Below are 12122 nucleotides of genomic sequence, written 5' to 3'. Positions count from 1 at the left end.
ATACTGTTCTTTAAGTTATCAAATATATAGTGAGTTTTACATGAGGTGTGTCAGAGATTAAATATTTGGTGTAGTATCAGCATTGGACCTTTCTTTTGCATTTAGCCGCCAGGAAGCTTTATTACTCCACTACCTTTCTGTGAAGCTAAACAGTTTATTCTAAGCCCGTGGAAACACTGATAGCTGAGGCTAAAACACCGTATACTTCACGTCAGCCCTTACGGCATGTAGAGATGTTTAGCCGCTTTCAACGTCTAAGGTAAGATGAATCGATTTTGGACAATTCCAGCACGTTCAGATTGGAGTGTCTAAGCGTGCTGGAATGTATGGGGCTTGTGGGCTGGCCGTGCTAATATTTTATTTTTTCGCTAGCATTGTTAGTAGTTAGGTTATCGCCCAATAAAGTGGCTACGATGTTGAGCATCTCTTCAAATTTTCGGATATGGCAATGCATACCGCTGAATTACGCTCGGCATTCGGTTGTGCTAGGTATCTTTTGTCTGGCAAGCGTCTGTACACTGATAATTGACGGACGTTAGATGGTTTCATTATCGGAACCTCTACATGACGGTGGGGGCTGCCTAAACCCCGTTGTTGCTTTATTTGACTGATATGTCTCCTAAATAGAAAGGCCTAACGCCTTCGCATGCTTTACCCGCAAATCTCACATAGTGGGCACCATCAGGTCGTCGATTTCAATAACTCTTCAGTGAGCCTTAAAGAGATTCAAACGGTCCTGAGAGAGATTACATTCAGACAGCCATGCATGGATAGTGAAATATGCTGCTTATTCGGCTTTCGGCGATTGCCTTCGAGTTACTAGCATGAGGCACTGACAAGGGGCAGGATTTTAGTGTCCCGTTTACCATATACTATTCAAGATCTTATATAATTAAATCTAGTTTTAAAACATTCCAAATTTTATGTGGATTTGCTTTTCCCAAGAGCAGGAAGAAATTGAACAGGAAGAAAAGGATGGACTTTCACAATAGCCGCATCGGTAGGCATCACATTAAAGAAAAATAGCCAAACAATATTTATATCGCAAGTACTTAAAAAAAGCCGCCGCGGTGGCTCAGTGGCTATGGTGCTCGGCTGCTGTCCCGAAAGACGCGGGTTCGATCCCGACCGCGGCGGTGGAATTTCTTTGGAGGAGAAATTCGAGGCCCGTGTACTGTGCGATGTCAGTGCACGTTAAAGAACCCCAGGTGGTCGAAATTTCCGGAGCCCTCCGCTACAGCGTCTCCCATAGCCTTAGTCGCTTTGGGACGTTAAACCCCATAAAAAAAAAACAAGTACTTAAAAGCTGGAATTTTAAATATTGGATGCAATATTGGGCTCTCCTGCTGTGTTTATTCCTGCGGATAAGGCCAGGCTCATTGGATACGTAGCTAGAGATCACGCGGCAGTCGCATCCAGCCACGAAAGTTATGCATGTCACAAATTCAACGGCGCAGCACTGCTTTACCACTTCACTTGGGGAGCAGATACTTTAATTTGAGATGAGGGATCGGCGTCTCCCACCGAAATATGGCACGGGGCTGGATAAACACAGGATATTTTGTTATCTTACAGACTGCAAGCAAGTATACAATTAACGCTTATAAGAGGTGTCCTCACTGGCGTCGTATTAACCAGTGCGAAAAGTCTAAATAGTGTCATTTTATGCCTAAATGAGGACAACTGATACTTTAACGTCATTAGTTCGAATTACTTAGGTGATACTCATGAATAGCACTACCCCTCTCAATGCAGAGCTAATGCCAGGGGGACAGCTGGCAAGGGCGCACCCATCGTAATGTCCTCTTTAAACCCGCATCAAATTCTCCGCCATTTTTTTGAGTAGTGAAAATGCTACCATAAAACAATAATTTATGAGCGCAGATTTCAGAAGAACTTCTAGCCCTGCCGCGGTTGCTCAGTGGTTACGGCGCTCGGCAGCTGACCCGAAAGACGCGGGTTCGATCCTGGCCGCGGCGGCTGAATTTCGATGAAGGCGAAATTTCAGAGGCCCGTGTACTGTGCGATGTCAGTGCACGTTAAAGAACCCCAGGTGGTCAAAATTTCCAGAGCCCTTCACTACGTCGTCTCGCATAGCCTCAGTCGCTTTGGGACGTTAAACACCAATAAACCAAACCAAACTAAACCAGAAGAATTTCTAATTATTGAGGAAACTGAGTACAGCAGAATGCAGTTCGGATATTTACACTCTCTTACCAAGAGGAAGATCCTTTTCCTGAACGTAATGATAGTAAATAGTTCCTAGTAGGGAATATTATGACGTATGAAACTATTATTATCGTTACTTCCAACCGAATTCGGAAAATATGTCGTAAGCGATTTTAATGGGGCCGTTTATGCGTTCTAGAGAACTACTCAGTGACGCGCAGAGAAGATTGAAATTTTTATTTGTCTACTGATCGCATTTATTCACGAACTTCCGTCACGATTTCACGTTTACTGTCTTGGTATGCATATATTTTTGAGAAAGCAACTTGCTTCACGACAGGAAAAAAACTGGTGTATTTTTATGGCCTCTGATGGTGATCCCATTCCAGTATTAAAAATATCAGCTGCGTCCTATTGGTTGGTTGGTTTATGGGGTTTAACGTCCCAAAGCGACTAAGGCTATGAGAGACGCCGTAGTGGAGGGCTCCGGAAATTTCGACCACCTGGGGTTCTTTAACGTGCACTGACATCGCACAGTACACGGGCCTCGAATTTCTCCTCCAAAGAAATTCAGCCGCCGCGAGAAATTAGAGTAAAATGAAACATCCATATCTTTTTACTAGTCTTCCTGTAAATAGTAGTAGTAGTCCAGACGAAACAAAACTTGCACCTGGCTAGCTTTCTTGCGACGTGCAACATCAGGTTTGGAACAAACACTAACCCGATGTCGTAGTAAAAGTTAGAAGGAGGAGGAAAATAAACATATACATGGTGAATAATTTCCGACGCAAAAAAAAAATCATCAATCGGTTGGTCCAAACCATAGTGTGTACCAAGCTCGTTTTCATGTAAACTAAATCATATATTTTGGTCTTTATCCGGCGGCCCTCCTTCCAGCTGCGCTCATGACTATGCTACCGTGAGATGTTTGCTGCTGTCCGCGATGATTGCAGAAAATTCGCAAAGTTTGAAATAACTTCAACTCTAATTTTGGCCTCAGGTTGGCTAAGCTTTCCGGAAGATGATCGCCTGGATTTGCCGAGAATGACACATAAAAACATTTCATGCTGAGTGCAAAAATACAAAGAGTGAGCAGGCAATCACACATGATGATAACAACCATAGAAGAGAAAGACGCTCATAGAAAAAATAGTAAACGCAAACATGCAAGTGATATCAGAAGAACTTGGCGCGAAGAAGAAGCGGCGTAATAACTATTAGAAGCAAAAGTACAACAGACGAAACTTTGGACAGTTGATATGACAGTATCATTCTTGGGATGTTCATTCACTCGTTACTGCAGTGTGAAAGCGCTGGTAAAAAATCTAATTTGAAGAAGCTGCTCTAGAATGTGATGTTTGGAAAATAAAAAAATGATAAAAATTGAACAAACTTTCTTTCTTTGTGTAGCCCAGTGTGACTTCGGAAAGATAGATATGTGTACCTTCCGTCACTTCTCTTCTTGGGACATTAAAATAAATTTTGACTAGGAGCTAGAGGCTGCATATACGACATTAAAGCACTTAAACAAAAGCAATATATCCACCCGAGAACGGTGACAGTGACTAGAATGGAAATGTGGCGTGTTGTTTAGCCTCTACGTGCAGTTGGAAGTTCTGCAAACAATACGATATCACATCATGAGCCAAAACTGGTGATGAAATCGCTCAGTTTGAAAGTGTTGGATTTGTAAGCGCTACACAGGACCATTCAAGCAGATTGTAAAAATATTAGACATAACAAAAAATTCTATCACATTTTTTTTCTTTTTTGCTCAGCAGATTGAATAGACTGCGGCTATAAGATATATTGTTTGTATACCATATATTGGAGCACGTGTCGCGCTCTTGCCCACAGGTGAGTTAATCTTATACGGATGAAATAACACAGCAGAGAGCGAGAAAGAAACCTTTAATGAAAAAGCAAAGAATTTATTTGGCATTTAAAAATCACTGTCATGCTACTTTGCGTGGGGAGGCAAATATGGGAGATAAAGACAGAAAGAGAGCTTTGCGGAAAACGTAAAATAAAAATAGAAGATAAAATGCGGTCATGAAATGCATACGAAGGTGCACCGGTGAGAAATGATGTATTATACGAAATAATGCGGTGCGTAGTCTGACAAATGGGCTCACAAATTTGCAGCGTGAAGAATGCATGAGAGTAACATGCAAGATGAAATCAGACCATGTCAAGATATCCAATATCCTTTAAATACGCAAGCAGCATGACAACCAAATAGCGCTTGACACTTTGTTCTGAATTCGGGAAATTCCTTGATGTATGTCACATTTGAAGAGGCTTTTTTTTTGCAAAAATTACATTTTATTTCTTCTTTTAAATTTCGAGAATCCCCAAACATTCAGAAATGTTTTGCAGCCAGAATTATGTTCGTATCTTATTTATTTCAAAAGTTATAGCCGACTTTCGAACAGGTGGTGAACAGTTCTAAAACCGACACTGATGTGGTTTTGTAACAGAAACGAATAACTCAGCGAAATCAACGTGTATATTGAAAATTTTCTGTTATGTTTTAGTCTAATATGTAAAATGTTATTCAAAGGCAACTTGTAAGGCTTCCTTTTTTTAAACATTGTTGTTGCGCCTGAGAGAAGAATGAAAAGGAAAGTGCAGGGACCTGCCGAGTGGCTCCAGCCGAGCCACCACCGCTGCCACGTGCAGACAGAAGAAAGTTCAGTGAAAGATAAGAGGAAAGAGTGAAAGAAGAGACGCGCTTAGCAACAACCGCGTCCGCCGAAGCGAAGAGGCTGGCTGAAACAACAGATACCCCCGACCGTCCATTTCCGCAAGTGGGATGCATGACGCTACAAGCGCCTTAGTTGTTTGCTTTGCGTGCGCTTTATGCTACCGCTTTGAATGCTACCGGATTCGTCCTTTTATTGTAAAAGCAATACTACTCCAAAGAACGGCCTTTCGCGTAGCGGAAGCCACTTAGCACGTTTGACCTTCAGAATCACCCCTGACGTCATACCATGCCTAGTGACGTCACAACGTGACGTCATACCAGGACCGAGAGACGGGCTACCAACTCGGCTCGTCAGGAAACGGCGGCTGCTTGGCACGGCGCGCCGCACTCCTCCCGCTAGAGGCGCTAGTGACGTTATAGCGTGACGTCATACAAGGAGCGAGAGACGGGCTACCAACTCGGCTCGTCGGGTAACGGCGGCCGCTTGGCGCAGCGCGCCGCGCTACTCCCGCTAGAGGCGCTAGTCACGTTATGGCGTGACGACATACCAGGAGTGAGAGACGGGCTACCAATTCGGCTCGTCGAGTAACGGCGGCCGCTTGGCGCAGCGCGCTGCGCTACTCCCGCTAGAGGCGCTAGTCACGTTATGGCGTGACGACATACCAGGAGTGAGAGACGGGCTACCAACTCGGCTCGTCGAGTAACGGTGGCCGCTTGGCACGACGCGCCGCGCTCCTCCCGCTAGAGGCGCTAGTGACGTTATAGCGTGACGTCATTCCAGTAGCGAGAGACGGGCTACCAACTCGGCTCGTCGTGTAACGGCGGCCGCTTATTACGGCGCACCGGGCTCCTCCCGCGAGAGGCGCTAGTGGGGTTATGGCGTGACGACATACCAGGACGGAGTGAGAGACGGGCTACCAACTCGGCTGGTCGGATAACGGCGGCCGCTTGGCACGACACGCCGCGCTCTTCCCACTAGAGGCGCTTCATATGCAGTATAAAACACCTGCTTTCGCAACCTACCAGGCTTAACCAAAACTAAGCCTCGGCCAATTTTTGATAGGTATTATTTTTTGTAACAACAACAATAACATAGACTGGACGTTTTTATAAAAAGGCATGGCCAAGTTAAGGGTAAAAAGGTGATTGAAACGGAAGTTTATTGGCAATCGCCACACGATGAATGCTCCGACCGAATACCATGCGGACGCGAACGTATCGGCGAGCGCTGCAAAGCTTGGGAACTTAAAGAACAATTTGTTGTGCCGCAGCAAGAACTTCTACTGCAAGGTAATAGGATTATAGATATAGAGATCCTATCATCGATTTTTCCAAAACTAGCCAGTCCGGAATGCAAGAAGATGTCGCTCAGATTGGAAGAATGCTCCCAGCTTGGAATATCATGTGCATATGCTGTTCTATTTGGTGCGTGCGCATATGCACAATCATTTCGAAAGTAAAAAAGGGCTCGAAGTGCTACCGTGGATAACCTGCGTCTTGTCTACGCAATGCGTCAGCTGGGCAAGAGATATTCTGTAGCTGTAACGATGACGAAAGTAACGAACATGTTACCGCTGCCTTGGCATTCAGCCTACCCGAAGAAATCTGCAAAGCTCTATAAGGCTGCCGAGACTGTTGCGTCTAAGTCAATGATCAATGCCGGTGCTGAAGTGCGTTGTGTTGTGCAAAGAACTGAGTGTAGTGTGTAAGGTGATGGCACATGGCAAAGGCATGGGCATTCTTTATTGAACGGCTGTGTGTCCTGGATATCCATTGATACTGGGAAAGTTATTGACATCGAAGGCATGTCAAGTAAGTGTAGGGCATGCCATTCGGATAGAAAGCTGAACCCATCAAGCACTGAATTTCTCGAGCGGAAGGAAAATTATACCCAGTGCCAAGCGACCTACACTAATTCATTATTACAGCGCAACGACGGCACAGAACAAGAGGGGGACACAACAGCGCTGACTGTCAACTAAATTTTATTCGAGACCAGTAGGGTTTTTATACCACCTGGTGATCAGAACAGGAAAAAAAAACATGCAAAAATAGCTGCACGCATGCGCAAGGGTACAAGAACGGCAGTTAACCGGCACGTGTCAGATTTCACATTCTAGATATTTGATCTCTTTCTGGGACAATGCCACTGATGGTGCGCTTATGCACTCGTCCTGCAATCTTATAATCATACAAGCTTCTATTATTTCTCCTGTTAATGTGTCTCAGTGTTTCCCTATGACACTGCATTGCCTGTACATCGGTTCACATTTATCGTCGCGGTCATCTGCGCTGCAGTCCCTGCAATGTTTGGCTACGTGGCCTGAGGTAGCAACACGTGCGCCATTGTCACTGTGCTCTTTAGCCTTTTGTTGAGACAGCGGACAGTCTGCCCGATGTATTTTTTCCCACAGCACATGGGCAGTGAATACACCACACCTTCTTGACAAGGAACAGAACGATCCCCGTGTTTAACTTTACACCTGCGCGTTTCGTTGGTCGTGCAGTTAGCTTTTTTGCACAACCTGGAAAGCTTTTCCGGCGCTGAAGATACTACGTCAACGCCTGCCCTACTTCCAATTGTCCGGAGGTTGTGCGACACCTGATGGAGATAAGGCAAAACAACAACCTTTCTTCTTTCCCTTTGCATAACTGGTTCGCTAGTGTGGCGAGGTCTCAGGTTTTTCAGCTGCTTTTCTGCCACTGACACAAGCACAAGATTGCAGGACGAGTGCATAAGCGCACCATCAGTGGCATTGTCCCAGAAAGAGATCAAATATCTTGAATGTGAAATCTGACACGGGCCGGTTAACCGCCGTTCTTGTACCCTTGCGCATGCCTGCAGCTATTCTTGTATGTTTGTTTTTTCCTATTCTGATCGCCAGGTGGTATAAAAACCCTACTGGTCTCGAATAAGATTTTGTTGGCAGTCAGCGCTGTTGTGTCCCCTTCTTGTTCTGTGCCGTCTTTGCGCTGTAATAGTGAATGTAGGTAACCAACTCGCTCAAAATGTTGTATTATTGAACTTTATTTCTAGTACAAAGGGCTCTATTACATGTGTTCCTGATCTCTTTCAAGTGGTATCAGTAGTCGCCGCGGCGGCTTGCCGAGCACGCTCACTCGGGTTTTGCGTTCGCAAGAGAATCCTCCCACTTGATGTATCAACCTTATTTGGCGGCGTGCAACCTTCAGCTAGCCATGGGAGGAGACTCTGCAAGATTCCCAGGTCTGAATGGCTTCAGCAAGTGCGAGCGTACAAGGAGCGCTTGAAGGTTTTGGTACAGTTCCATGCTGGGCCAGAACATTCGAATGCACAGTGGCACCATTTATCACGGTCCATTGACCGCACCACCGAGTTACTTTGGAAACAGACCCTCCCAGCGGTTCTTGCACTTCTTCCTAAGAAGACTCCAGTTACCGGACAACCGATCCACGTCATGGAGGGCATCTCCCTTCCCGACAACATCAGGCAAGTCCTTGGCCGGGGTCCCAAGTTTGCGGTCGAGCCAAAAACATCGAGTCTGGAGCTCTTGGCTATGGTGAAACAAGTTTCTCGACGCGCGGAGAGGACCAAAGCAGACCGTTGCATCTCTGAAGGTGTCGACGTTTTAGCAAAGTACAGACAGGCAGGCAGGAAGCTCCCCTTACTCAAAACAGTTAATTGGTTGAAAGATAACTCGCTGTCTCTTCTTCCTGCAGACAAGGATGGAGGTTCTGTTCTTTTAACAGGAGATGTGTACACGTCGAAAGCAACAGCGTCCTTGCTGTGTTTGACAAGCGCGATGATGTAAAAATGTCGAAAATTAAGAGTCAAGGAAAAAACTAACCAACAAGTTGAATTTAAACAAGTTGTCGAGTATGATTGAGAACTGCCACAAGAGCAACCTTGAGATTTTTTTCTCTGCAAAGACCCATAAAACCAACTGGCCGTTTCGTGCAATAGTTTCAGAAGCAGGGACATGGCAGAAGCATGTCGCAAGATACTTGCAACAGAAACTCAACGTTTTAACGATCGATGACCCTTTTAGAATAAAAAATTCTGACGAAGTAATCACCTTCCTGAAAGGATGGGATCACGATAAAAACTGCAGGGACTTTCAGTCGACGTAAAAGACTTGTATTACAAAATTCCCCAGGCGGAAATCTTGTCAGCTGTGAATAAGCACATCGAAAAGCATGTTGTTATAGCCTTCCAAAACGAGCGCGGAATTTCCGCTGATGCCTTCCTAGAATTGTTATCGTTTTATCTTAGTTAGACTTTTGTAGAATGGAATGGGGATATGTACATTCAGAAAGAAGGGATACGTATTGGTTCGTGCCTAGCCCCGATTCTTAGCGATATGTTTTTGGCCTTGCGTGACAAAACACTGCAAGGACGTTTGGAAGGGTTCGGTGTCTGGCGCATTTTTAGATTTGTTGACATTTACTTTGTGTTGGTACAGAATGACAACCTCAGTTTTGAGCAGCAGTTCTTAAAGATTCATTGAGTGTTCACAGAGTGTCTTAAACCACTGGTTTTAACACATGAAACCCCACTTAATGATTCTATCAGGTTCTTAGATCTCGCCCTTCATTTCACTCCGTCCCATGTGTGTTGGTCGTACGAGCCTCGAGCAAAAAAACCCATCCTGCCATATGCATCAGCTCATTCGAAACTTGTAAAAAGGGCCATTATTCATTCTGTTTTTAATGACGTTTTAAAGAAGTGTTGCCAGCATAGTATGGAACAAAGCTGTGCGAAACAAGTTGATCGCCTTACGATTGCTGGTTATCCGTCCGATGTACTAGTGTCAGTGGCAGAAAAGCAGCTGAAAAACCTGAGACCTCGCCACACTAGCGAACCGGTTAGGCAAAGGGAAAGAAGAAAGGTTGTTGTTTTGCCTTATTTCCATCAGGTGTCGCACAACCTCCTGAAAATTGGAAGTAGAGCAGGCGTTCACGTAGTATTTTCAGCGCCGGAAAAGCTTTCCAGGTTGTGCAAAAAAGTTAACTGCACGACCAACGAAACGCGCAGATGTAAAGTTAAACACAGGGATCGTTTGGCCCTTGTCAAGAAGGTGTTTTGTATTCACTGCCCAAGTCCTGTGGGAAAAAATAAATCGGGCAGACTGGCCGCTGTCTCAACAAAAGGCTAAAAGAGCACAGTGACAATGTCGCACGTGTTGCTACCTCAGGCCACGTAGCCAAACATTGCAGGGACTGCAGCGCAGAAGATGACAGCGACGATAAATGTGAACCGATGTACAGGCAATGCAGTGTCATAGGGAAACACCGAGACACATTAACAAGAGAAATAATAGAAGCTTGTATGATTATAAGATTGTAGGACGAGTACATAAGCGCAACATCAGTGGCATTGTCCCAGAAAGAGATCAAATATCTAGAATCTGAAATCTGACACGTGCCGGTTAACCGCCATTCTAGTACCCTTGCGCATGCCTGCAGCTATTCTTGTATGTTTTTTTTCCTGTTCTCATCGCCAGGTGGTATAAACACCCTACTGGTCTCGAATAAAATTTAGTTGAAAGTCAGCGCTGTTGTGTCCCCCTCTTGTTCTGTGCCGTCGTTGCGCTGTAATAATGAATGTAGGTAACCAACTCGCCCAAAATGTTGTATTATTGAACTAGACTGGTAGTGCTGTTGGTATGGAGGCAGTAGGGCTCTATTGTATGCTCGAGCGTGCAGAACGAAGTCGTGGTTTAAAATATTTAGACTGCTATGGAGATGGCGACACCCAGAGCCATGCGGCTATAAAGGACATATATGGCGCAAATAGCGTGCGCAAACTGGAGTGCATTGGACTCATAGAGAAACGTATAGGATGCCGACTACAAAAGTTGAGAAAAAGTTTTCGGGGGCTTGGAGGCAACGGAAATTTAACGGATGTTCTCATCGACAGGCTGCAGAACTATTATGGTATAGCCATCACAGCGAATGTGGGAGACCTGCAAGCCATGAAGCAAGCTGCTTTACAGAGCCTGTTTCAGTGCAGTTCAACAGACGAAACACCAAAGATGGTCTGTGCCATCTTGGCTGTGAGAGCTGGTGCGGGTTTAACCGAAGGAATGCACTCGGTGGTGGACGCTACAAGCACGAGAGGCCTTTCCAATGAGGTACTCAGCAAAGTGAAGCCAGTCTATACTGACCTTTGTATGGATGAGCTCTTAAAGAAGTGCCTGCATGGAAAAATTCAGGGGGCACTTTGACTGTCTAAAGTGCGTAGAGGCGAAAGCGTTTTCCGCACCACTTTGCCTGCTTCTGTGGCACTGGTGACGTCACATGTAATTGAGTACTGATGACAAATCACTAATTAATGGTTAATTAGTGATTAATGCCTGAATACTAATTAACTGCTAATTAATGACGCTTAAGCTTCGCCTTTAGGAGTGGAACGCGACAGCGTGTTGTAGCGCTGCCAGGGAGTCCACGGAAGGCCACCACCCGTTCTGCGCGATGCCTTGCCGTTTTAACGCAACGGTTTTTCAGGAAAGGAAATGGCGCAGTAATTCTCTGTCATCTCGGTGGACACCTGAGCCGCACTGTAGAGAAAGGGAGGAAGTGGGAGTGAAAGAAGAAAGACAAAGATGACTCGTAATGAAGAAAATTAAAATTGTATTTGAGGAAAGGAAATTACGCAGTAACTGTCTCACATATCTCGGTGGACACCCGTCCAAATTCAGGGGCTGGGGAGGGTGGGGGTGCACTTTTTTGACCTAATGTGCGGTCACTGATGTGTGGTTAAGATGTTAAGCTTCGCCTCTAAGAGTGGAACGCGACAGCGTCTTGCAAGTGAGTGAGTGAAAACTTTATTAGCTCTAGATTCGGATTGTGTTCGGCGGTTTTGAGATGGCTTCGTCCATCTTGCTCAAAGGTCGGTTGCCCTTAGTCCAGGGCTCCGCTGGATGCTGCTGCCAGTTTTGCTCGCCGAATCAGACCTTCTTGGTCGACCCGACGATCGCTGGAGAGCACTCCCTCCCATTGCTCCGCACTCGGGTTTGTTATCACTGGTACCACGCTTATCCTCTGGCATGCCCACGTTATGTGGTACAGCGTGGGGGGTTCTTGGCACCAAGGGCATTTGTCATTGTATTGTGTTGGATATATTTTGTTGAGTACGTGTAGGTTCGGGTAGGTGCCCGTCTGTAGCTGTCTCCACGCGACAGAGTCCTCTCTGCTAAGGGAGTTGTCCGGTGGTGGATACCGCTTTCTGCAGCCCTTGTAATAATTTAGAATCGCCGAATAATCT

The 12122-nt window shown here is 45.5% G+C and overlaps 1 pseudogene; it reads left to right on the top strand.

Moving 5' to 3' along the window:
- The first annotated feature begins 5995 nt into the window (after positions 1-5995).
- On the top strand, positions 5996-11082 carry LOC149343734 (uncharacterized; annotated as a pseudogene).
- The last annotated feature ends 1040 nt before the right edge of the window (positions 11083-12122 follow it).

Source organism: Amblyomma mixtum, chromosome 5, assembly GCF_055824585.1.
Source record: "Amblyomma mixtum isolate Tamu chromosome 5, ASM5582458v1, whole genome shotgun sequence".
Lineage (NCBI taxonomy): Eukaryota > Metazoa > Arthropoda > Arachnida > Ixodida > Ixodidae > Amblyomma > Amblyomma mixtum.
The sequence above is the reverse complement of the archived record's forward strand: the minus strand, read 5'-3'. Positions and strand labels throughout refer to the sequence as shown.